Source organism: Rhagoletis pomonella, unplaced genomic scaffold (assembly GCF_013731165.1).
Source record: "Rhagoletis pomonella isolate Grant_MI unplaced genomic scaffold, Rhpom_1.0 Rhpom_scaffold_00005, whole genome shotgun sequence".
Lineage (NCBI taxonomy): Eukaryota > Metazoa > Arthropoda > Insecta > Diptera > Tephritidae > Rhagoletis > Rhagoletis pomonella.
This window is the reverse complement of record NW_023458559.1, coordinates 35415536-35443535: the sequence shown is the minus strand read 5'-3', so window position 1 is coordinate 35443535 and position 28000 is coordinate 35415536.

The following is a 28000-nucleotide window of genomic DNA, read 5'->3' as shown; positions in this document are numbered from 1 at the left end:
CCACCCTGACTTATTTCGTTCACTGCGCGCTTACTCTTACTTGGAACAAAATATGTGTACGTATTTGACATGCATGTCAAATTGACAATAATGACCGCAATAGTACAGTAGTCACCCGAAATTGATAGTCATTCGGTATGTGTTGGGTAGTAATCGTATTGACAGTGGCAGCTGTCAACATGTTTAATTGAAACTGACACCACATATGTACATATGTACTAGTCGGCTGCTGTCGCGCGCGCGCTTCATCCCACCAACCCACCACTTGCTTACTCACCCACCCCAAATAGTACGAGTATCACATTGTCATGCTCATGGCTCACAAACTTGCTTACATTTGACTTTGTATGTATATTCACTCACTGTCGAATAATTCGGCCAATTTTATTACCTTGACAATCCCGTATGCCAGTCAACAGCAATTGTCAATATCGTTGGGGCTGTGCCGTGAGTGTTGGATCTCAAATATTGCTGTCTCGTACGAGTTATGTGCATTTCGCAGATTTGTGACGGTCATGAAACTGCGAAATTTATAGCTGTCAATTTGTAAGAGGAATTTCTGGCATCTTTTGTGTACATAAAATGCATTACGAGAACGAAAAGTGACAATCGAAGTTTGGTTTGATTGCAAATGTAATTTGCGCTAAGGATTAATGAGAAAAATTCTTAAACGGTAATTAACCGAAGAGACAATAAAGGCGAGCTTAGTAACTGGAGCAAATTTGTTCTTCGAAAATAAGGCTATAATAATGGCAAGTGGGTAAGTTAAAGATTATTACTTTTACTAAGTGAGAAATTCATGATTGAAATACAATTATTTGGCTCAGAATTTTTAGTATTATTAGTTCTGGGAGAAACATTTCGAATGAAAAATTTGTAGTGCCACGTTCTGACTTTAAGGTAAGAATTGTGATTCTTCCTTTATTTCCCTTTATATTTGAAAGCTCTTGAACATCGTTCAACAATCATTTTCACACTTCTCCACAACTCATTTTGCTTGCCACCACTTCAAATCCACAAATAAAGTGTCAAATGTGACGCTCAAGCAAGCTATTAAGTGTTGACGCAAACGTTTAAAAACTCTAGTACGACATTTTTTCGCACAAATCTCTAAATTTATTTCACTCCGTATAGTTGAGAACAATAGCAAATAACTTCAAAAATTTGTAAATTGATTGCCTGCTGCAAGAGGGTTGATTTGATTTCCACCGCTTAATTTTGTGGCGTGTCAAACTGTCAAGATTTTAACTTCGATTTCAGTTTTAAATATCCACTTTTTCAACTTTTCAGTACACACTTAACAACTAGAATTAGTGGCATAAAATTCAGCCGAACAAGTGTGCGCACAAAGAAAACAATGTTAAGTGTGAACGAGACATAAGGTCAAGTGATTGAAATTGAGTGACACCTCTTTGAATGGTATTTTGATTGATTACGCTCTTGTATGATTTTAAAATGAGAGTGACAGAGATGTAGTAAGTCTTTAATGTAAACAGATTTCAGTCCCACTGCAAAACTCTGCGCTGGTAAGAAAAAATAATAAATAGAATAAGCACTGCTGCCAGTCGATCTATTGTGCACTCAGCTCATCACAATACTACATCTATCTCTGTAGACGCTATAAATTTCAAAATCGATGCTGTGCTCTTCTCTTGGCCATATATGTACATATATCCTATGCACCCTTGCTTTCTTCTTGAAACAGCTCAAAATCCTGGAGGAGGTGCAATTATGTCTCTTTGGTGGAGTCACATAAGCGACTTAGAGAACTTGACCAGATCCCTAACTTATGCAAGTGGCCTCTAAGCCTATAATGACCCGTCAAAATGCCTGTAGTAATTCTTAGCCTCTCTTTGTGCTGGTTTATGAGTAGCCTGTCTCTCTTTCAATTGTGATCCCCAGTAAGCTCTTGTTGAGAGTTGAGAGAGCCATAACCGCCGCCTGGCTTTCACTCAGAATAAGGATCCTTTCACTTCGATACTTCCTGCGAAGGTTAATCTCTGCTTACAGACAAATGGCATAAACTTCTGCTTGGAAAATGCTTGGGAAGGTTCCAAAGGGCACTGAAAATTTCAGTCTAGAGCCATATACGCGTGCTCCAATATCCACGGGGCTTTAGAGCGGTCTGTGTATCACTGTTGTGCGCTCTCCTGAACGTTTCTCTCCATAATATAGGAACTCTAGCCCGCAGTGCTGTATAAATAAACCTTACAACTTGTTTCGAAAACTGCTACTCAATGCATATCGTCTCTGGGGAAAACTACAAGTGGGAGATAGCTTGTCCTTATTCCCACCTTTGGCAAAGCGCTCTCTCTCTCTAAATTTTGGAGAGCTCGCTTTGCCACCTGCTCAAGTTCAAGAACTACCTGCAGCGCAGTCATCGGGCATGTACGCATAGCCCCTTGATGCCAACACACGCCTACATTTAACCTTGGTGAAGGACTGCCTTGCCGTTGCTAGAGTAAACCCGGAAAGCCAAGCCTCTGTCCTACAGGCTACTATGCCAGCTGCCTTAGGAAAGAGCTATATTCTAAAACCAAGGAATTCGAAGTTACTTTCGTTTTCAAAAGATGTGTCCCCTGGAGAATTCAGATCAATCAGTCTCTCCTCTATACTTCCGAACTAATTTATCTGCACAACGGAAGCGGGATGTCTAGAGCACATTTATTCTTAAATTAGCATGTCTACTGTAAATACGGATCGGTAGAAAATCTCTGATAATTCCTGCTTTCAGAAGGACTACGCGATTGGTACCTTGTTATCGAAACTCCCTAAAAAAACTGAAAGTCGAGATCCACCGTGTAAGATTTACTTAACCCATGCTTTGAACTGTTTCGAGAGAGTGTGCCTATCCAGAGAAAGTTAAGTAGGGGTGCCCTAAAAGTAGAATTTATCTCACCACTATCACCCGTGACTTAGGTTTAAATTCTTATAAGTCGGAGGTTATTCTTATCACTAAGAGACTTAAAGTTGGACACTTTTAACCTTCCCCAATGCGATATATTCTGCTAACACTCCTTGATAAGGAGGCGTATGTGTGTTTAATCTTCGCTAGCAAGTTTTCCTGGAAGCCGAACACCAAGCGGGAAAATAAATTGTCGGTAGCCCTATGTGAGGGTGGTTTACTGACTTTATTATACCAAAAATTTGACCAATTTTATTGAGTATTGTCCTGGTTTGGTAAAGCGCACTACAAGCAAGGCCACCATCGTTAGACAACTGCAGTAAAATAGCAGAGAAAAATTAGTGGAGTGTAATATCTGGAACCATTATTCTGTGCATCTATTCAGAGAGGGATCGAATTCGGATCAGAAGGTAGGTGTAGGTGTTTTCTGTGAGGAATTCTCCATCAATCTCAAATTTAGGCTCGCGGAACACTAAAGCCTTTACCCAGCATAGGTAACCGTAACAGAAGAAGTTGCGGACTTGATACTTACAAATAGAATACTTTTCAAGGAGGTAAATGTATGTCTGATAGGCTGGGCAATCAAGAAGAAGAAGAAGTAATTTATCACTTCAAATGATTTGGTTATGTTTTTAGAAGTCAGCTATGGCAACTCTTGTTGACTATATATATATATATATATTTTATTAAAGCTCGCATTATTCTAAGAGTGCCCTATTATTCAACTCTGCAATTCACTTAGCGTACAGCAGTCCTTGACTGCTGCAAGCCTTTATAAAGTTTACTACATATTCGGCACCGAAATTTTGAAACATCAATTAAACGATGACAGAGCACTGATAAAGAGCCATCATTTATCAGAACAGCACACATGTCATTTCAGACTTAAAAATCATGGCATTTCATGAATAAACATTTAAAATCGTCTAAGGGTGGGCGAGTGCCCACAGCAAAAATAAGCACACATATGGTAACAATATTTCCAGCTACATTCTTGGAGTGCCAAATAAGAAGGCGTGCGGTCTACTGTGCATTAGGGTAGTCCAAAAATACATGCCGGGGGGAAATATGTTTAAAATGTTAAGCTCTTATCGCCGAGAATTTTTCTATATGGAATAAAAGAATACCTCAAAATGCCTTAAAACCCATGAAGTTGTCAATGTATTTTATATGGGGAAAAACACATTTTCGTAGCAATGGTATAGAATTCTTGAAAATCAATATTTTCCGATCGGAAACCTCTGTTTCTCATCAGTAAACTTCCAATAACAATACACAGTTACTTATTACCCATTATAGGTCCATAAAAAATCTTAAGTCTTAAAAACTGATAAAATAAACAGTTGGTTATTACTATTGGAAGTCTCTTGAAGAGAAACAGAATTTTCTGATCGAAAAATATTTATTTTCAAGAATTCTATACCATTTCTACGTAAAAGTGTTTTTCCCCATATAAAACACATTGAAAACTTGATGAGATGTGAGATAGTTTTAAATTTAATTTTTTGGGGGTATTTTTTTATTCCATTTAGAAAAATCCCTGGGGTTAAGAGCTTAACATTTTACCCATTTTTTTACCATCCTAATGTACGTACTTACATATGTATGTATGCGTGCATTTATATTACATTCGTATGTACATATGTACATATTTAACAGTAACAACAGTGCCAAGTGACAACACTTTAATCCCAAATTAAATAACCTAAGTGCAGACTGCACACATATGTATGTACATACGCCACCCATTAATTCGAGAAACTCAGCTAAACTAAAAGCATACGTCATGCAATTTAATCTTACCAACGAAACATTTTTACAAACAACCAAATTTACCAATAGCTCACACAAAACACCTTAAGGCATCCATTACGTACTCGTCTCCCCAACATGCACCATACTGCTGACATTTCAACTGACAATCGACTTTATCTTAACTCTTCACTTCAAGTAAATGCAAGTCGCTGCTCCAAAGTCTGAAACCCACAACCTTCAGCCACCCGTTGGCCTGCCATTACCGCGTATTATCTATTGCCATCACCGTACAGAAAGTAAGGTTATCTCATTTGGCTTGGTAAGCCCATAAGGCAATTATAATTTTCTTGCATGTCATTAGTGTCATCCATCTTCGACCGATGCTGTCGCCCACCAATGCTGCCGCAACAGTTGCAAACTGATAATGCGGCTTTACTTTCGTGCATTGCAACCCTGCTTGCGGTGGCGTTGAAATAGCGGCAGGAAAGGGTTGTATGTGTTTACGAATATTTGTTTGTCAGCGTTGATTGTACAGTTGTTGTTTTACTGTTTTTGTTGTTGCTTGTTGGCATTTCGGGCAACACAATTAAATCCAATCAAGTAGCAATCATTAATCAACGTTAAAAAATTGTTGGTCTTTTAATGGCGGTTGATGGAATCCGAGTTGATTCGTTAAGTTACTTTCATTTTAATTGGCAATTTTATGCTTTGCGGTACTTTTAACGAATACACCGAGATGTGTTGGTATTGATAAGAAATGATTGAAAAGGTGAAGAGTTGTGGTAATGAGAGGATGTCGATAAAGATTAAAAAAAATAAAATGCGAAATTAAGAGGCACAATTAAAATGTTTTAATAATAATTATATAGCTTTACAGAAAATGGGATTAATATATAGCTGGGAAATAAAGAAATATTTGCTTTATATAAAATATGAAAAAATGAAAACTCAAACTCAACTTTCAGCTCCTGGTTAGAAAATTCATCCATTAAGTAGTAATAAAAGATCACTGTATTATTTTCTTTGCTGAGTTGTATACCAATCTTCTGGTTACAAATGTTGGTAGCCAAATGAAGCGGTCAAAACCTTAGACAGACCTAATAACGTCTCAATAGCCGCAGTAAGTGTTTTCTCATTGTTGTAATAACGCCCACCCAGACAAGCCGTTGCAGCCTGATGAGCTTGGCTTGGGTGGCTTTAATTTCAGTTTTCTTCCAACGAAGGGGCGCAGCGTATGTTAAAACTTGCCAATTTAGGTCTGATATCTCAATATCCCGTGACTAGCTTCCCGGAAACGAAATGCAGGCTCGAGCCTTTTGTATAGCTTTCCCAGCAGAAGGCAAGACGGCAATGATGCTCCTCAAGGAACGATTGTCGCTGGGTCGCCCGCCAGTCATGCGCTTAAACGGAGCCAGTCTCAGGTACGAGAGGAAAGTCAAATACTTGGGGCTGTTGATTGGCGAGCGGATGAACTTTGGTCCACACTTTTGGTGTGCCTTAAAGAGCGAGTTATGGGTGTTGTTGGCCAGGTGCACCACATTTTGAGGCACGATTAGACCCTAAGCCGACGTGCGGTTCGTACCATATATCAGGGTTCGGGTGTGGCTTGGGCGACTCATGGATCTGCTTCTTGGTATAATAATAATAATAATAATAATCCCAACGGTTTTACCCTACTCACCTTGTCCTAGTAGTCATAGCACATTCTATGACCTTCCGGTTAAGGAGGTGCATTGGGATGCCATTGATTTATGAGTAGCTTTCGGATGCAGATGTGGTGAGAGGATTTTACGAGTGCAATCGCTCTTTTCGAGAGGGTGTTTAGGAAGTGGCAGGCCCGCTGGGACAATAATTCTAACGGCTGAGTGAGTTATGAGTACATTCGTGATGTTAATTATGTCCGCGAAAACTCGGATTTCAGATTTTGTGTGTCTCGGTTTTCGTCTGACTGGACATTCGCCATTCAACGAGTTTTTGCATTAACGGAATCTACACGAGGATGTCAGACACGTTGTTGGTGAATGCCCGATGTACTCTGACATTAGGGATTTATCTGGGGTGGTAATTAGATGGGCATATGGACGATTTATTTTCGACCATGCTCTCTCCACAACTCAGCATACTAAAAGCTTAGGAAAATTTGCACGAGAGGTCTTTAGACGGCGAAGACGCGTAAATTTTTCTGGGGTAAATGTTGGTTGGTGGTGTTGAGCAGTCCAGAGTGGTATTAAAACTCAACTGGTAGTAGTTTCGCCTACGAGGTTTGACCGGAGACTTAATTCTGGTGCCGGAGCCGAAGTACGGCAGAGGTTTAGATAGGCCTCGAACCAAAACAAGGTGGGTTTTTTGTCCATTCCACACTGCCGACTAGTGCCGAGATGCTTGCACTTCGGGGCGCTAATCATTGCATTGTTTTGACCCGCTGTATTTCTGAGCGCCGTTGGGTTAACCCGTCATCACGTAAAATGTAACATACGTTGTATAGCTTTACCGACTTTTTGGATGAGGATTCCATGAAAACTTGTCGTCAAGGCTAACTGCCAGATATTTGATTTCTATAGGGAAGTGTATCCTTTTTACTTGAAGAAATGGTTCTAGCAGTTTGTGCCTTTTCTTATTCCGGGAAAAATGGCTGTGCTAGAATTGACTTTAATCCATTTCGACTACAGGACTTGGCAGCTATGTTCAGCGCGATCTGTGGGAGCTACACATAATTGGGTGTCTTCAAACTTACCTCTGATTGGGATGTCGGAATTTACTAAATGCATATGCTTCACCCTTTTAGCATTCAATCAATAAAATTGTTTTATGAAATATTCATTTTTATGTAAACCTAATTTTCCCACCAACAAGTCTGTTTGCTAACAAGGACATACATACCTACATGTCATCGAACACTTTCCAGTTCATTTCTAGAACCTTGCATTGCTGCGTACCACATACGTATATTTATTTATTCTCTTTGTTTTCCACTTCCTTACTTTTTGTTTTTTTTTTTTGCTTTCTATGCCACACAAAGCCAAATAGACCATTCGTTGGCAAATTAAAAATTGAAAGCAAATTAAATCACGTTGCCAAGAGGGATGGCAACCGCCCGTCGCTGCGAGTTTGCGTGATGCAAATGTGATTGATAAAAAATGTAGTAGAGTGAAAAAATTTAGTTTGTGAGCATGTAATTTCAAACACATATGCGGTAATGCTTATTGCCGCGATAGGGGAAAAGATTCTGCGAATTTCCAATAAAAGCTCAACAAACCGCAAAAATAAGGTAGAAATCAATTTCATGCAAATTATTTCTCAAGCGAGAGTTTTTTTCTGAGAAATCAAAAATGCGGCAGAATGCATTGAAAACCTTATGCTAAGGGAAAAACTTTAAGGGCCGTTTTCACAGTACTGAATTAATCACACTGGGCAGTTAACTTAAAAGTTTTGTGTTATTATGTGTTATTCGAATTTCATAGGCTCGAATGCCAACGCTTTTAAAAGCTCTTTGTACAATTTGCATACGGCTGGTACAACACTGATTTAAAGGCTCCGCTCGCCATTAGCTGCGGCTGTAAATGAGCGTCGGTCTTAAAGCAAGCAGCTCGCTATATAAAAATCATCTTTATAAAATTGGCAGCACGGTGTGGTCTGTGTGATGGGCTTGAAATCTGCGACTTCCATCGGGCATAAATTGCGATGCTACACGAAAGAACGGTCATTATATACATACATATGTATGAATTCTAAAAACTAAATATTACATTTTACTGTGGATAATGTTGGACATTCAAACATAATGTGCTCCAACAACTCCTCGTCTTCAAGGCAAACACGGCAATCCGTCCTAGTGGAAAGACCAATTCGGTGCATGTGATTAGGTACCCAATTAGTAACTGCTCAATAGATTTATATCGTTCCTAGCAAAAGGATAACTAAAAATTGTGGCCTCTCTAAGGCGCCCTACCTCTCCCCAGTACTTACTGCGTTCTAATTTTACCCACACTTCGATTTTGCACCTCGAGAAAGAACACAAAACGGTTCCGGCCCCACAAGTACAGACAATGCGCTTTCCTTTGCCAACTCGTCGGCCGCCTCGTTAGCTACGACCCAGCATCGTAATACCGTGTTCCTTACTGCCAAGAGTTGTATAGTATGAAAGCATTCCTTGACGATCCTGAAGGTAATCGTCCTATTGGAAAGGGCCCTTATAGTCACCGGGCTATCTGAAAACATAACTAGAAGATAGATAGTCTGGCACAAATTGAGTTAGCTAGTACCTCGGCCTGAATGACCATTGACCAAGTACGAATTGCAATGGAGAGTTTGGTGCCAAGTCCCAAGACACCCGCTCCTGCTCTGCCCTCCATCTTTGATCCGTCACTGTACAGATTTCCTTTGACGTAGTGTCGGAAAGCTCGCAGATTCCTAGACCTGGTATTTTGCTCAAAATGCAAACCTTTATGTTGTGTCTTGCTTTTACGAGAACTTTCAGAATTTCGCATTTGAAAAATACCTCGAAGCTGCTGCTGCTCGGACAAAAACGTGGAGTAGAGTCCAAATGTAGGAGCGATTCTAAGGTCGCAGTTGAACAAGCTCTCATTGCTCTTGTCACCGACAGTAGAGCCATCTTTTGGAGTTCGTTCAGACGTGAAACGGCGGTATGGAAGCATAAGTTACAATCGGACAGACTATAGTTCGGCATAGCCATTCTATTAATTTCGAGTTAAGACCCCTCGTTCGTCCGCAAAGTCTTCGACAGACCCACATGGTTCAGGTGGCTTTACTAAGAGTTTTGTCTAGATGGGAATTTCAACTTGGTTTCTTATCCAGATTAACCCCGAAATAAATAAAAATATTTTGTCCTTCCTCGCATTCAAGATTTTTCTTGCATTAACCAACTTACGCTCCCCAATATCATTCCCGCTGTCAATTTTCTCCATCCCTAAACAAAAGCTGAGTGCCACTTCGATGAGTGACAGGACGTGTGTGGTTAACCATTGTAACCGCCATGTTGTACAAATACCCAAACTCTCTTCGCAAATCACTCATACCACAATCCAAGCGATGCATGTACAAATAAATATTCGTATTCTATGAATATTTTTGTGCATACATACATAACACGCGTACCGGATGTTACTGGCCACCCCACCAGCGCACAGCGAGGCGACTGTCATATTTCATTTAAATTTACAGCGAAACAATGTTGTCGAAAGAAAATTTTAAGCAAAAAACTTGTGGAAAAAAATGGGAAATCAAACATGTGTATATGCAACATGCCACTGCATTGGCAATTCATAAATTTAATCGAAATATCATAAACGCCCACACACCGATCGCGGAGTTGCTGTTGGCAACATATGTGCCGACGAATGCTAAAACCAACAGTAGCCTTTTAAGTGAAGGAGGAGTGAGAGGAATGTCACAGCAATGGTAGAGAGTGCAGATACGTGGGGTTTTATGTGTTTAAAATGGAGGAGAGAGTTTTTGCATAACCCCAATTAAATGCTTTAAAATTTACCTTTAAACGAAGTAGTTTCCTAGTATTATTTCATATCATAGCTAATTCACCTTTGTGCATCTCAACAGCTGTCAACTAACACTTAATTTACCACGATTGCTTGGCATATTCAAAGCAAAATTTCATTGCACTAAATCAAACAATACCAAATCTACAATCCTGTTAGGCAAATCTTTTTCAAATTCATCAGTCCATTCCCATTCTTAAATATTTCGCCTACTTCAAAGGCATGCTGCATCGCACAGCATTGGAACACACATGTCACTGGCCACACATGAACGACCAACAACAACAACGTTTCCGCTATTTCTTCAACATTTGCAAAATTTCACTCAGGCAGCAAGCAAGCAATTGGCAGCTTTTGTACCACAACAACAGCTTGACTACCTTGTTACCCTTTCGCTCACTCATCATCCTTGTTATGAAAGTTTCATATGTCCACTGTCCAGCGCTTTCCGTTCATTTCATGCTTTTCAAGGGTTTCTCGTGCATGTCGTTAGCGCACACAATCGTGGTTCTCATACTACGTCTCCTCAGCATCCTTCCTTGCTGTGCTTCTGTGCCATAGTCAGTTGGACACATCCACACAGTATGCGGTTATTTAGTGAAGCCGCAATTTTGGTTTTGGTTTAGAATTTTTTGCTCTTGTTTTTCGGTTTTTGTTTTTATTCTATGGTTACTATCAAGCGGTTTTTTCTGCTTGACAACATTTGAGGTTATGTGTTAGACAAGCAGTGAGGTTACGTATACATACATACGTATGGTTTTGCAAGGCAAAGTTTGGGGTTAGTGACATTTTGTTGGCAATTTGAAAAGCTTAATTTTGGTGTGGCGCAAAATCGGCTTGAAAAACTAAAAACTTGAAAGCTAAGGTATTTGAAAAATGCAACTATTTGCTGAACAAAGATGTTGATACCGAGAAAGGGTGCATCTCAACCTGTTTAGCGCTTGTCTTCCATATAATATGGACTCACGTTTTATCCATTTCTACATAGTGGATCTTGAGCTAGGCGAAGTAACCGAGAATCTCCGGACTCTAAAAATGATCCTGCTTTGCCAATTTTCTAACGTTTTTCCATAGAAACAGCAAAATAAATAAGCTTGAATTTGTCACAGACCTTGGGGACATACTTATCATGTCAACCAGGAGGTGTAAAGCCCAATCTGAGGTAAGTAATATCAGAGATGGTATTCTGACCCAAAAAAATAAAAAATTTGTCTTACCTTATACGACATACATAAAGGGTTATCCATACATTTATTCTTGTTTTAATTACATATCATTTCGACTGCTCTTTCTCGCTGCTAATCTTAACGCTTACCGCTGGAACATCGACTCGCCATCGCTCTCAGTAACCCAATACTTCACGTATTAGCCTGATGCGAAATTTGCGCAAGGGCCTCGCTTATTCGCTTATAAGGTCCAATTGACTCAGCAATTGAAGCCACACGACCATACGCTTCGTTATCGCTTCTCAGTTTGGGGCCATAGAACAGCTCTAAATGGGCAATGCTTCTGCTCGAAAAATCACCTGACAAAGCGCATTTTCATCTCGGTGGCTATGTTATCAAGCAAAACAGGCGCATCTGGAGATCGAAAACTCCGCATGTGATCGTCGAAAAACCAATGCATCCTCAGCCTATTTTTCTTTGAAAATGCTGCTGGAAACGCCATTTCGGTTAACGGTGAGCGCTACAGAGGAATGATAACCGATTCTTTGTGGTCATAAATTTGAGACACAGGTTTGGACGATCTTTGGTTTGAGCAGGTTCGCGCGAAGTTCGGTAGTCGTATTATCTCGCCGTTTCGGCGATGACAATTAGCGACCTCGGAGCTACGATTTGACCCCGTTAGACATTTTTGTTGGGTTCCGTGAAGGACCATTAACGATTCCGGGCCTTAAGGCGAATATCGAGCAAGACATTCTTGAGGTAGAACCAGAAACTGTCACCAAGGTCTTGGAAAACTGGGTTAAGAGCCGAGGCAGCCCCTTGCATGAAGTCGTGTTCAATAAATAATGGGAATATTTGCTCTTTTGAATAAACCAGTATTTAACATAAGAAAAAATATTTTCGTTCTTTAAAAAAAAAACACTATATGGACCACCCTGTATACAGTCTCAATTTAGTGCCGTGAATATTGTTTGCACCAGCAGTTTAGAGGAAATTAAACTCTTTGGTGTCCCCATATATATAACCTTATTTTTGTAAGAATAAAAGTGTCGTATTGTTGTATATTATAAACTTTAAAAGCTTAGATAAATGTTTAGAGGACTTGAAACCACCACCAACTATTTTTTAACACTGTAAAAATTCATAATATGACTTTTGGGGTACCTTGCGATCCGCATATATTATAATATATTTTTAGCCGTTCAAAGTTTTCAACATACAACATTACGACACTTACTACACCTTTGTGAATACCCCAATCTAATTTTCTTTTCATTTATAGGCTTAGGCCGCGCTGATTTGTGTCAGTTTTTCATCCCGAGTGCAGCCAGTTCTTTCTGAACTTGGACGTGGACGTCCTTGATTTCATTGTCCCTCCATAAGTGCCGAGTCGAAGGATATTTTCATCCACGCATACAACATACCCAAGCGTTGTATATTTATTCACTTAACTTTATTCATATCGTGACACAGTTCGCCTTGCCATTTTCTTCGGTAACCGTCGCCCACGCGAATAGTTCTCTCGAAAGCGCCAAAAGCCGTCTCATCTTTGTTCGACATAGTCCACGTTCTATGCCATATAAAAGGACGGGTACTCATATATGTAATAAGAGATTTGTTTGTCAAGACAGCGCACTGCTTTTCAAGTATCGTCGCAGGGTTTTCAGCCCGAGGACATCAATACTTACACCAAACACATTAAACAAATTCTTATTAAAATTTTTCATACCTAATCACTTGTCACACTTTCATTAAGATTTTGATTCACGCATCCAAAAAGTGATAGGAGTAAGAAGTTCTAGCAGATAATCAAAAAAGAGTTTTAAAACCAGATGAGGTGTTAACACAAAATGCCAACCATTTATCAGCTGTCAGCACATGTGTGCATATTTAAAAGCGATGACAAAGCCACTTTCACCAAATGAAAGTTTTCGAAGGAAATTAAAAAGTGTGAAAGCTTCGGTACAGCACTTAAACAGCAAGCAACCTAACACCAGCAAACACATATGCAAATTAGAAAATTTTCTTACAATACAATACCCTGCAAATGGCAAATGAGTAATTAACGCAGAGCAGACACTTAATACAACTCATGGGTGGGCAATATGTGTTTGTATTTAGTTACTTTATATTTGCATATCCCTTTCAAATATTGTCCCGCTGAAGCGTCATTTATTTATTGTCTGTTTCAAAGTAAAGTAAATAACGCATATGAGCATATGAAATTGTCGTCTCAATGCGCTTTAGCGCTGACAAATGCGTGGCTCATTAGTCAAACAAAACGCTCTTGCTCATACCAGTCAGCGCGCAAACATACATATGTACATATTAGGGCGGAGGTAAGTAGGTATGTGCTAGTAAGGTGGCTGTACCACTGCTTAGCACCCCTAACCACTTTTTAATATCCCCCCCCCCCCCCATCACCACCAATGATGTGCGTCACTATTGCGGTGGTTGCTTGAACTGCTCGGCATTTTTGGTTTTGATTGCATGCCAATTTTTTGTCTTCCTCAAATAATGCTTGTTACGCTAGCACCCACCCCCGCCATACACCTTCACTTACATTTGCAATGCTTTTTGCGCTCTTAGCTTGCTCACATTTCTGCTATTCATATGCAAATTATTCGCCCAGACACATATGTATGTACATACATACCATACACTTGCATGTCGCTATATCCTGTCACACATATCCTGCCACTTTGAAGGTATTGTGTGCAACTGACTTGCAACTAACGAGTTGCCATTTGCAACGCGTTTAACCCATTGTTGACAATGCCCAGCTAATGTTTTGTCATTTTTCTTTGAGGTTGTATGTAGTGCTGCCTGTGTGAGGCAGAGCGTCCTTTTATCCACAGTCCCACACTTAGTCACATATATATGCATATATGTATAGTATGTATGCACACTTTGCCAAATAATATTTTATAGAATTTTTTTTATTAGCTCATATCCTTTACTTGTGTGCTGCATCGCAAACTTATACACATATTTGACTTCCTTTATTGTGCAATTATTAATGTTTTGCCATTAAAATGATAAATCGCTGGCAATATTTGCATTTCCTTGCATGTCACTGGACGTCAGCAAGTCGGCGGCGCATCGTTAGTTGTTTTTTTTTTGGTTCGCTAGTGGCATTGGATTACTCATACGAGGTGCGTTCCAGACTATGCTCCAAAGTAAATATATAAGAGTTTCGTAAAAAAAAGGACACAACATTTTTTTATGCAGCATAAATGAGTGCCCAGCTGCAAAAAGGCCGAGTTTTTGCTACATATGTAAGTTAAATTTAGAAAAATTTCAAAAGCGATTGACCATCGCACAGTAGGAAATTTTCGACACATTTTGTCAAAAAAAAAGTGAAAAAAATAATTTTGTATCGAATTTAATATCTAATTTTTTTAAAATACCATACCTGGAACGCATATTAGAAAAGTTTGTCTAAGCCCGAATAAAAAAATATGTACATATATATTTTTATCAGCATATAGTGCAAAGTCGGAAAATTAAAAAAAAAACATCAAATTAAAAATAATGTAAAAGCTTGGAACATATATTAGAAAAACTTGTCTAATCCCGAATTAAAGTAAACAAAAATTTTTATCAGCATAGGTATGCTGAAAAGTGCGATTTTTTTTCTTTAAACCATCAAAATAAAAGTAATATTTTTCTTGGTAACAAATTTCAAATTTTAAAAAAATTATCACACTCGCGTATTTCTGTCTCTCTCGTTTTTTTTATTACGGAAAATATATACGTCTCGCTTTCATCTTAACTACTTAGCGTGGCCCAATATTCGGGGTCGTTTCTCTCTGCCACGGCGTTTCTTTCCTTGTCGTATGAATTGTTGTTTCAAGCTTGCTGAAGTCCAATGTGATCTTACTGCTCGCTAAATCGCTTTGTTGAAGAGTGCTCTCAGAAAGCAAGTGTGAAAGCCAAATAGCGAATAGGCTGACAGTTCGTTAGGCTTTTCGGATTTTCAACACTTTATTCAGCTACAAGCTGTATATACTATATGTCGGCATGAGTGCTACAAGCCGTATGGCTTAAAAGGCTTTGTTTATGTGGAGTGTTCATTTAACGTTCTCCAAGGTCGTCACTAGAACAAGATGATTTCATCTGAACTGAATCACGATGATTAGTGGTCACGTTTCTGCGAGTTTCCTCTATGACTCGCGTCATAGCATTTTTTTCTTGGACTCGTAAATACCTAGTCCAAGCTTATAGAGTTCACAATCGGATATTGATATGACGTTTGCTCGACACCCTGAGTTTCCAAACCATCATCGTCCACTAGTGCGGCCTAACTTCAAAGACGTGGTTGCATGCTGATGTGAACTTTTTCACCAAATCGTCAATCAAGGATTCTTAATGCAAAAGCTTTCCTGAGAGATTGGGGGAGTCAGGGTCCGAAAATAACAGTTATTGATGAAAACTGTCATGGAAAAATTCACTATGAAGGAAATGTTCGATAACTAAGTGAAACATACCAATCGATTTCTTTTTGCACTGAGACTCATTATTTTATTCACAATTTTTATGCAAAATTTAAAAAAAATAATAATTTTTTTTGATTTTTATATTATAAATCCAAAATAACAATTATTTTTCATTTTTATATTATATGTCTTAGATAACAGTTATTGAAGAGTTTTATTTATAAAAGTCATCAATATAAATCAGTCACCGACTTTTACTTTTTAAATCAATCGGATAAAAGTCATTAACATTTTTCGCAGTTAAGGTGTTGGGAAACAAATGTTTACTACGACTTATACAAATGACTTTTATAAATACGATTGAAAAAATAAAGATCAGTGGCTAGTTTTTATTTATGGCTTCTATAAATAAAAGTCTTCGATAACTGTTTTTTAAGACATATAATTTAAAAATCAAAAATAATTGTTATTTTCGATTAATAAAACAAAAGTCAGAAATAACGGTTATTTAAAGAGTAACTAAATAAAAGTCAAAAACTAATTGTTAAAGAGCGATTTTTTTAATAAAAGTTGTAACTGTTACAGTCCCTGGTGGGAGTAGCTGCGAGTTGTCGAAATTTATCGAGATTGTATATATATTTTTAAGTTATCGAAACTTATCGAGCGCTCAACGCACGGTTATTGAAATAAGTCGAAATTACGAGTTTTGTTAAGTCATTGGATTTTATTGGTTTTGAAATGTATTGAATTATCGATATTTACCTATCAAATTATCGAAATTTGTCGACAAACTGGGATGCATCGCGTCAACTTCAAGTCCTACCAAAGACCTTCAAGGGTATAAAAAAATGTGTCGCGTTTTAGTTCCAAAGCGGAAGATTTTCCGGTTTTTGAACTTTATAGGTTAAACGACGTGCTAAATTAGAAAACTTCTGAAAGGATCTTAAAACAAAAAAACGATAGAAACGGTCGAATTTCGACAGGATAAAGATCGAAAAATGGAAAATGGCTTGGAGCAAATAAGAAATGTTACTGCGGCATAAAAAATGCATATCGTTTTCTTATCCTGAGGAAATTCAATTTTCTTTCTGGAATGCAACCTTTTGCTTACCTAATATACCCTTTCTTTCTGCAGCTATTGAAAATACATATGTATATCGTCAAAAACTTTTGGACATAAAATGTACATTTTTATAGAAAATACTTGCACATTTTCTATGTAAATCCTCTTCAATCAATCGTTCACACATTTTCTATGCAAATCCTCTTCGATCAAACTTAGAAGACCCAAAGTTTCTACACAGCCCACACATACACTTGACCACCACCACTACTCGATTATTTAACCATTTCATATGCATAAATTTCTTTGCTTCAGCGCTCTTCGGGATTTCCAGCTCATCAGCATTCATAGCGTTTTCATTTAACTACACAAATACTGTATATTTCCTATGCATATCCTTTTACTCCACACAGGTACTCTATGCAGCTCAGGCGGTCGTTAGTGGTCAATGGGTCATCCATTTCGGAGCATTAAACTGCAATTAAGTGGCCTCGTAATGCCAATGTTACTCGAATTTATTACACCAAATTATTTATGCCGCCAGTGGAGAGCCCAGCTCGCATTTTCGACGCAGCATCTCTATAGATTTGTACACTTCACTGGTCAGCCACTCAGCTATTCAACCACCCAATTCATGTAGTAGCTCATCATTGCCTTCGGCGATGCTATACAGCTGGCAGGGTAGTTTTCATGCCTTTAGCGAAATAAACTACATTAAAACTACTTGTAACTCGCATTAGCTTTAGTCTCTTTTTTGTTTTGTGGGTTGGTGAAGGATCAGCGGTGTATAAATCTTCGATGCTTCCTTTCGGCTTAAAACAAATACACATACCTACTCACTACATGACCAATAAAAACATTGAACAGTCTCTACTACTGAGCAGTCAAAGACGTCCACTTCCTTTTTCCGCCACCCCCCCAGTTTTCGCTTGAACATATCCCTTCAGATTTTAATCCTTTTAATTAATTGAAATTGCTGGCAAATGCCAAAAATATATTTATTTACGAGTATTTATGCCCGAAAGCGTATTTATATCTATTTATATGTATGTATGTTATTTGTTGTTCTACGAGATTTATTGAGTGCGAATTATTTGTTTTGCTGACTAAAGCAAAAGCCTAAGTACACCCGGGGTGAAAGTAAATGCGAACAAGAAATGTCAGCTAGACCAAGCGAGACAGCGGAAATGCTCGTGTTCATTAATTATGATTGTCAGCGGCACAATTAATAACACATGTGGCTGTGAGCGTAAGAGAAGAAGAGGAAGCAAAAGAAATACATACATATGTATGTATGTAGTAGCAAAATACTCAAGAAAAAATATCGCAAGCAGTTATAGGCTAACTAAATTCATACATATACAGAGTGACCAACAACATTTTTTCATACTTTCCATCCGGTTACTCTGTAGGACATTTCTTTTGGTTTGGGCGTTGTAGACATTTATTTTACTTTCCGCTTAGTTCACCAAAAGCAAAAAAAAACAAAAAACTATACCATCTTATGCTCATATGTGGCAAAGTAGTATTTGTAGTCCAGTGTTATCGTTGTTAATCAGCTTTCACAGTCTTTTTGATTAATTATCTTCGCAGAATTTATTGCTTTTAATTGTTTGAATCCATAACGTAGCTTGCGATTACTTTCCTAGCTTTTTGTCAAATATTTATAGTCCCTGATTTATAGTTTTGTATTCATTTCCGGTCGATAAAAATGCTAGAAACATGAAAAAGGATATGAACTAATGTACAATTGCGTATTTAAACAATTGCAAGGTTGTATGTTTGCATGTTAGTAAATATCTTTTAAAGATGACATTAGTGTGTACATTAGGGTGGTCAAAAAATGTTTAAAATGTTAAGGTCTCGCCCCCGTTATTTTTCTAAACTGAAAAAAGAATACTCTATTTTTTGCTAAAAAATTTATAATTAGAACTGCCTCAAAGCCCATGAAGTTTTTGCTGTATTTTATATGAAGAAAAAATACCTTTTCATAGAAATGGTATAGAATTCTTGAAAATCAATATTTTCCGATCGGAAAACTCTGCTTCTCTTCAAGATACTTCCACAAATAATACCCCATTGTTTATTATAGCATTTTTTAATACTAACGACTCCCCCATTCCATTTTTTGGGGTTTTTGGGGGACCTATAAAAATAGTTAATATTAAAAACTCGTTTAACTAACAATTAGGTATTGTTGTTGGAAGTCTCCTAAAGAGAAACAAAGTTTTCGCTCGAAAAATATTGATTTTTATGAATTATATATCATTTCTACAAAAAAGTGTTTTTTTCTTATATATAAAATACATGGAAAACTCCAGGGGCTTTGGGGGGATTCTAAATACCTTTTTTAACGACAAATACGGGTATTCTTTTTTCCGTTTATAAAAATCCTAGGGGATGAAAGCTTAATCGTTTTGGACCACCCTAATGTGCATTGGCAAGAATTTGTTCAACAAATCAAAATATCCAGGGCCAGATCAAATTCCCAATATCGATCCCAAATACATTGACCAATGGTTAGAATCGACCATTTTTTGTTTGAATGAATTTTCGTCCGAACTTTTCCTTTATCATCCTTTTATTGCCAAAGGGCAAAACTTAAATTTTTTTTGGGATTTTGCATGTTTATTTTTTTAAAAATCCCAAAAACTATTACCGTTACGAAAATATTTCTGCTCTCGGTTTAAGGATGATATTCAGGCTTATTAAGAAAAATTTTATAAAAAAATTCTACGAAAAAAATGTGCAAAGTTTTTAAATTAAATAAGTATTTTTTAAGCAAAAAACAAAACCGACTTAAATTCTCATATAAAAATTTATGAGTACCGTTAATTTCTTCATGATCCAATGGTCGGATGTAAACCACATTAGTATGGGACAACCTCGGAGACACTACTTTTCCGATAGAAAAAGAATTATCGAAATCGGTTTACGTGGTCCAAAGTTATGCGATAACATACAAAAAAAAAATATTCCGACGGACTAATTACCTTCTTCTTTTTTTGAAGTCGGTTAAAAAATCGAAATAACATCAACTTAAACAAATTTGTGGCTAAATTGGTTTATTCAAATGCCTTTTCTTAAAGATATGAATTTTTGAACTTTGAAATAATTTTTTTAGCATACTCTAAATAAAGTTATCGCAAATAAATTTTTATTTAAATTAAATTTATTTTTATTTTGTAAAGTTTAAAGACTCATATCTTTCAAAAACACCTTCTTGAAAATTTCAGGATATTTTAAAATCAGTTAGATGTATTGTATAAACAATCTTGGACAAAAATTTATAAAAGTTTTTGCTTTTACAATTTTTGTAATTTCAAAATTTTATGAGTTTTTTATATTTCAATTTTTTTATATTATTTTTATACATGTGTATAAATAAATAGCTTAAAATATCAGCTTTAAAACGGGATTCGAACCATAATAGGTTTTGAGATATTCAAAAAATAAACTTTCAAAACCCGGGAAATTGTGGAATTTTGATCTTTCAAAAAAAAAGTTCTTTATTTGTTTCCTTTAGCAGAACTTCGTTATGTGATAAAAGAAAAGTTTAGACCGAAATTCATCCAAACGAAAAATGGTCGATTCCAACCATTTTTCGATTTGTCATGGATTGACCCAGGGGGAATTCCCAAAAACTTGGTAGCGACAGCACCTAAATATTATGCCAAAGCCTAAGAAGCAGCCAAACGCACCGACCAACTATCGTCCTCTTTGCATGCTCGACTTATTAAGGAAGATCCTCGAACGTATTAATCATGATCAAAAACGCCATCGAAGCATCTGGAATGTCACCACAGCAGTTTAGCTGTCTTAAATCGGAATCCACCATTGATACGATTCAGAGACCTGTCCGCTGAAGCAATCGCAGGCAAACTACCAACCAACTAAAGGAGTGAAAAAAATCTAATAATTTATTGTACTGGTTATTTCTCCGTTTTTTTTGCGATAAAATTAAATTTCGCTAATTCACAGCAAATTCTTGCCTGATTGCTTTCGTTTGACAACGATTTTTCATGTCAACTTCGACAGCCGAATATGTTTTGCTTTTACTCCACCACAATGGCCGCACAATTCATGCATAAAACTTTATCATTATTCAACTCATCCTTCTAGCTGATGGACAGTCTGACCGACCGACAGTCTCTCTAATGATATTTACGGAAATTGCTTTAAAAAAATGAATGCATTTGCTTTTCTATAAAATCAACAGCAAAAAAGGGGAGTGTGGGCGAAATGAAAAATTGTTAAATTGGCATCATTTTTTATGCTTGACACACAATAGCCAGTAGGGAGAGCAGGGTAGATGAAAAAACCAAAGCACATATGAACATACAGGATTTTATAATACCAGCGAGTATTTGTTTATTTTACCATAATTTTTTATTTTATTTCACTTTACCAAATTTGCAGAAAGGGAAATGTGTAGATATTGCTATATTTTTGGCTATTTGCACTAAGCAGCATCATTATGCTTGTCGAAATGAAAGAAACATGAATAAATGAATGTGGACACCGAAATACGGGCCACTCCATATCAAATCGACTAATGGTTGGAATCGAAAAATTTTGGATTTGGATGAAACAAATAAAAAAAATTGTTCGAAAGTTATGCAAAATTCTACATTTCACAATTTCCGGGATTTGGCAAGTTTTTTTTATTAGTGTCTCACAAACTAATATATTTACATAAATGTTCTCATCTCGTTTTGAAAGTAATATTTAGGGTCATAGAGAAAGAATATATGTACAACCATTTGAAAAAATAAAGAATTTTTAAGTTAAAAAAATTTTATAAACGTTTTTGAATAAATGTTTTTATACAATACCTCCACCTGATCTTAAAAGATCCAAGAACTTGCAGGAATATTTTTTTCCAGAGAAAACAAATTTTTTGCGAACTCAAATAAGTTACGTTGAACAGTTGTTATTAAATTTATTTTTAATATTAAGTTTCCAATATTTTTCTCCAAGTTCGAAAATGCATTTCTTTAAAAAAACACATTCTTGAAAATTTCAGGATCTTTTAAGATCACTAGAGGTATTATATAAAAAATTAGCCAACAATTTACATGTGACCTGGTCTACGGAAAGGGGGCTAGGTGTCAAAAAATCAATTTTCACTTTTTGGTTGATTTGGATGGAAGATGAGATGCTTTTTCACGTGGTGAAAAGCAGAAAATCCTAACTTGCTTAGAAGTGTACTAAAAATGTAGAGAAAGAAGAGTAAAAATACGACAAAATATAATTTATTGATAATGAACAAAATACATTGAATTATAAGCTATAAAGACATGATTATACACTAGAAAAACGTATTATGGGCCAAAAATAATAATGCTGAGTAGTTTATGTAGTTTTCTTTGTTGTCGTTTTCCTTGAGATCTTTTTACCACTCCTCCTCCTTTACATCAACAACATACAGGTCCATCTTAACAAAAGTTTGTTCGGTATCATCTTCTGCCTGAGATACACATACTTCGTCTTCATCATCATCGCTCTCTTCATAGTTTTCATCATCGTTTTCATCATCCTTTTCATGGAAATATTGTCCGTATACGGCACTGAACTCCTCATCAACACTCATGTTTCATTTCATGCGAAATGCGAAGACGATAATCAACAGAAACAGTAAACGTCACTTCTTCAGTGTTACTTTTTTAAATGTTCCACACTAGCAACTTACACGATGAACTATAATAATATTCCGACCAACAACAACACTTACTGGACGTCCGGGGCGGAGAACAATTAACGAGATAATGAGAAACTGACGAAACGAGTTGCTTACTTTTAACAGCTTTTTCACAGAAAACAAGTTTTCGCACGTAAGCTCCCTTTTCGTAGACCAGGTCACACATAAGTTTTTGCTTTTACGGTTTTTTAAATTTCAAAACATTTAAAGGTGATGCGTTGGGCTATGGGAAAAAAATATCAAAAAATAAAAAACTTTACAGAATTTTTAAATAAAAGACTTAAATAAAATTTTTTAAACATGTTTGACAGAATTTTTTTTAGAATACCTCCAACGGATCTTACAATATCCTAAGATGTTCACATTTTTTTTTTTCAAAGATAAAATTTTTTTAACACTGAAAAAAAATTTTTGCGAACTCAAACAAGTTATGTTCAAAAGTTTCTATTAAATTAAATTTTAATATAAAGTGCATATTTTTTTCAAAGTTCAAAAATTCATTTCTTTAAAAAAAACACATTCTTCAAAATTACAGGATCTTTTAAGATCATTGAAAGCATTGTATAAAAAAGAGAGCCAAAAGTGTATATCAGATTTGGCTTTTATGATTTTTTAATTTTCAAAACTCTGTAATATATTTAATTTTTCGAATATATTTTTTATATGGCCCCAAATATAAACTCAAAACGAGACCAGAACCATTTGTGTAATAATAATAGTTTTTGAGATATTCAAAACCTAAACTTGCTAAATCCTAGATATTGTGAAATTTTGAAATTAGAAAAAAAAGTAATATTTTCCTTTGACAGAACTTGTTTATGTGATAAATCAAAAGATCTGACAAAAATTCATCTAAATTAAAAATCGTCGATTCCAACCATTGGTCGATTTGATGTGGATTGACCCATTTGTTTGTGAAGGCTGAGGACACACATATACTCGCATCGGTGCTCCTCTTGCGTATGTGTGTGTTCAGGCATGCATGTGTGCACCCTTGTGGGCGGCTAGTGGCTTGTTGCCGCACTTTTAACTGATTCATCGTTTTAAATAAATAGAATCGGACTGCTGCTGCTGCTGTTCGTCGCTTCCTGTTGACTGCTTCGCTTAGATACTATCCTTTTTGTCCTGCCAATTCTATGTGCAATGCTGCTAAATAGCTTTGCTTTTCATATGTGAACCTTTTTTGCCACTTTTTTTTTTTTTTTTTGTTTTTCTCTCCTTTTTCACGGCATATCCGTTGGCGCATGATTTTGGCTAATGTCGGTTGCAATATTTTAAATTGAAACAAATTTCCGTTTTGTGTGCTCTATTCACTTTTTATACCGCCTACTCCCCGTTTACAGTATTCTCTAATGGCTATCTGTTTCTGCGGTGCTGTTGCCTGCCGCAAGGCTACTTGTTTTACATGCTTTAGCAGCATAAGTATATTTTTTTACGAACTTCCGCCAAACGATTTGTTAAACCACCACTGCACATATGCTGATATGTATTTGGTACCTTTTTCCCATCTATTTCTTGCTAAATTTTACAATTGTTGAAATATTTACTCCTACCAAGTTAAAATAATGCTGCCTATATCACAGATCCTTTATGCAGAGTAAGTAAGGTCCTGTAAGTGTGTAGTGCAAAAAATTGTTTGCAAGCGCGTGTAAATAACAATTGCTTGAGTTATTATTTTCGCTATGCTACATTAAGTCCGACGGACCATAGTATTTGCTTAGTAATTTGACCGTAGTTGCAGAGTAACTGTAGCTAGCTACATACATTCTACTTCACAACCGAGCGCACTACATTTGTTACCTTAAAGAAAGAACAACTCGGGTTTGAGTCATTTGCAAAATTTGTTGGTTTTTCATATGGAAAATAAAAGCCGATTAAACAATAATTTGCTCACTCTGTATAATTGCTTGTCTGTGCGTAGACTAAATGAATTGGGCGTAAAGATGGGTATGCACTGAGTGAATATTCTTTAGAACTCAGTCAGCCATACTCGTATTTACATACGCATATGAAATAAGCTTTTATAAATGTTGTTCCCGTTCAGGGAAGGTTATTTTTCCCGAAAAGAAGTGTGTTAACTCAATTTGAAAGGTGTTGGATCTAATATGTTCAAGCCTTAGACCCGCGAAGGGAACACATAAGATGAGTTACATCACCCTCCAAAGCGATTAGAAAGAGCACAGAGGTCCCTGACCTCTGGGGACCCATTTGAAAATGGGGTAAAATTTTAACAGAGAAAGTCTAAACTCGGGTTACGTCATCCACAGTATCTTTGCGCAGAACACCTATCCCCTTTGGAGGCCGTCGGTATTTTTGCGCAGCCACATTCAGAAAAAAGCATTTCCTTAAAACAAGAAAACAGTATCCTTATTTTAGAGTTACTGTTTTTTCCTTAATATTTCGAATAGTTTACTCAATTTGTGAAGTTTTTTCTTAATTCAGGTGCACGCTAAAAATAGGCCGCCATTAATTTGAGGAAGTAAATTTACTAAATATAAGTAATAATTTCATTAAATAATTTTGAATTTTGTCAGTGCTGTTAAGACAAAGTTAATTGCTTTCCTGACAAATGTCGGCTGTGGCGTCGCGTGAAGATTATTACTTCTGGCTCTGAGATCACAGGTTCGAGTCCGGTTGGAGGTGGTTAGAGTAAGGTAAGTCAATTATTTCAATTTAAATATAAATTACAAATTGTAAAATTAATTTCATGTATGGTAAACCCTAAATACTCAAGTACCATAAAATGTAAGTTAGATATATTTTTTTTTAAGTACAATTTAAAAAAATACAATTAAAAAATAAATAAAAAATAAAAAAAATCATATTAAAAAAAAAGTTTCCTGCTCTGGGACTCGAACCTTTCATCTCTTGACTAGCACTCCAGAGCTCTTACCCTCGTTTCAATTCAAACATTATGCAACTTTTACACAAACCTTGGAAAAATGTTCATCATCAAGAATTTCTCAAAGATTTAAAACAAAAATTGGAAGAGTTTCATATTTATATATATATTGGATCGAAAATCGATTCTGAGAGCTCGATTCTCTTATTTTTCATACATCTTTAGATACGCGTCAGTTGTTAGAGTTGTGTAAATGTGAAATTTCCTGCACGACTAATATAAATATTTAGTAAGACAAAATTGCGCGTACTTATCGAGATGCTAGAAATTAATTTATGAAAAGAAACAATTTTAAGGAGGGTATTCAAATTTATTTACTTTCCGTGAATATGTTTCAGTTAGACATTTTATAGCAATTGAAGTGTTTTTTACACAAATTTATTATTAAAACTTATTATTTAAACTCTTGTTACAATAATATTAATTAATTCATTGGAATAGCATTATTAGCTACGATTGGTGACCGTTTTTATAGATTTTTTAAGTGAAAAAAATATTAAAATCAAGAATCGATTAGAATCAAATAATTCAAATTTCTACGTCGAATATGCGATTCCAAGCATCGTAAGGATTAAATAAGATTCGAGAATCGAGATCGATTATTTTTCAAAACTTTCCATTCCTAGTAACAGCCCATTTAACAACCTACCCTACTTTGGCACCACTTTGGCAATCGCTTCCACTACTCCAAATATTTATTAATAGTCTACACGCTTTCCGTCACACTGAAGGCTAGTTTACAGGCTTTCCTCTGCCTGAAATAAACCTCAGTTATTGGATAGTTCAACTGCATAGTTTCTTAGTACCCAACTGCTTCCTATTGATTCCAGCTCCTACCCTGTCTGTAATTTTTGAACTATCCGTTTAAACACTAAAGATCCCTTGACCGCGTAGCATGCCCTTTTTCTTCTTTTATGACCGAGAACTCTATCTTCGAATTAATACGTGAAGCAACATTGCCTAGTGAGCTATTACGGAGATTTGCTAAATTTAACGTTCGCCTAACAGTTGATTTCGCTGCAAGATTTTCTAAATGAAGGTCTCTTAGCGGTAAGTTCAGTAAAATTTCTAAGAAAAGACGTTGTTGAAAGCTAGCTTAATATCGAGAAAGGTGACCGCTGTGTAGTCCTTTCACGAAAAGGACTACTCAATGACCACTACAACAGCATATTTGTAGAGCTCATTCTGCGGCAGTCGCATTTCCCAATGTCTTGAAGGATTAACTCGTTTGATTGGCCGAGTCATGTCACATATTTATGTATTTATGAATGCTTTTAATTAGCTTAAAGTATTGTAAACTGTCATTCATCTTACCGGAGGCATTTTATACTCACGCAACACTAAGTAGATATTCAATCACCTTTCACCACTTTTTGTACTCACGCATACCCATCCTTAACATTAGCACGGTCTACTGCCGCTCAAAAGCGCCGAACACAGCGTTGTAGCGAAAAAAGGATTTAAATTTGCACTTTGATATTTCAACCACAAATTTTATGGATTCACTTATTAACAGCACCAATGCTGCTGAATTCAATCGGTGCCTCAGAGACAACCCCTTCAAAAGCGACAGATAAAAAGAAAGCAGCTGAATATCAATAAGCCCACACAAAGCTAAATGCTTTTAATGTTTCACATTTTGTTTATCTGCCACTTAAACCAACGAATTAAGGGTGCGCATTTTATTTTTTCATCTAATTGTTTTTTTTTTTGTTGGCATTTTTTGTTTATTTTTTTAATAATCACAAATGCAAAATTACATATGACATCTTTCAAAGTGTTTTCAAAGCAAATTAAAGAACGGTTAAACTCATAGGCTAAAGGGATCATTTGGAAAATAATGTCAAGTAACTTTTAAACGGCATATTTGTTATGCAAATATTTTTATTTTTATTTTGTTGCTAAACAAAAATTTTAAAAACTTGTATAGAATATAAACGGGATATTTGTTTTTGTGTGCACTTCACCTGCCACTTTTTCAGCTAATGAGCTTAAACGTACACACATATGTACTACACAGGGACACTTTAACTTAATGAAATATTGAGTCATTGAAATTACCCCTTAAATTCAATGACTCAATATTTCATTAAGTTAAAGTGCACTTTCTAACCTAAGAAGTTTTGTACATATATCATCCCTTATCAACCCACTAACTGAGCCCACATTGGCACAAGAAATGCTGTTCCCAAAAATACACTTTGGTCCAAAGTCTTAAATAAAATATTTATATGTGTGCCCGCGCAGTTCTCTAGGAACACCTTAAAAATATTATAAATAATTACAGATTTTTGTGAAATAATTTCCTTCACTTTTTCCTCTTGCCTATCATTTAAATTTTAGTGTTTTTCCTTTGTTACTTTATATGAATTTAATTTATTTATGCCAGTCTTACCTGGCAAATCACTTACGCAAAATTAACACTGCATAACCATTGATATATTTTTTATAGGTTATACTCAATGTTAGTCGTTTCGACTACCATGGTTTTAAATATCATTTTTTAAGTGCAGTACCACTAAAAGTTTTTTTTTTTTTTTTTTTTTTTTTTTTTTT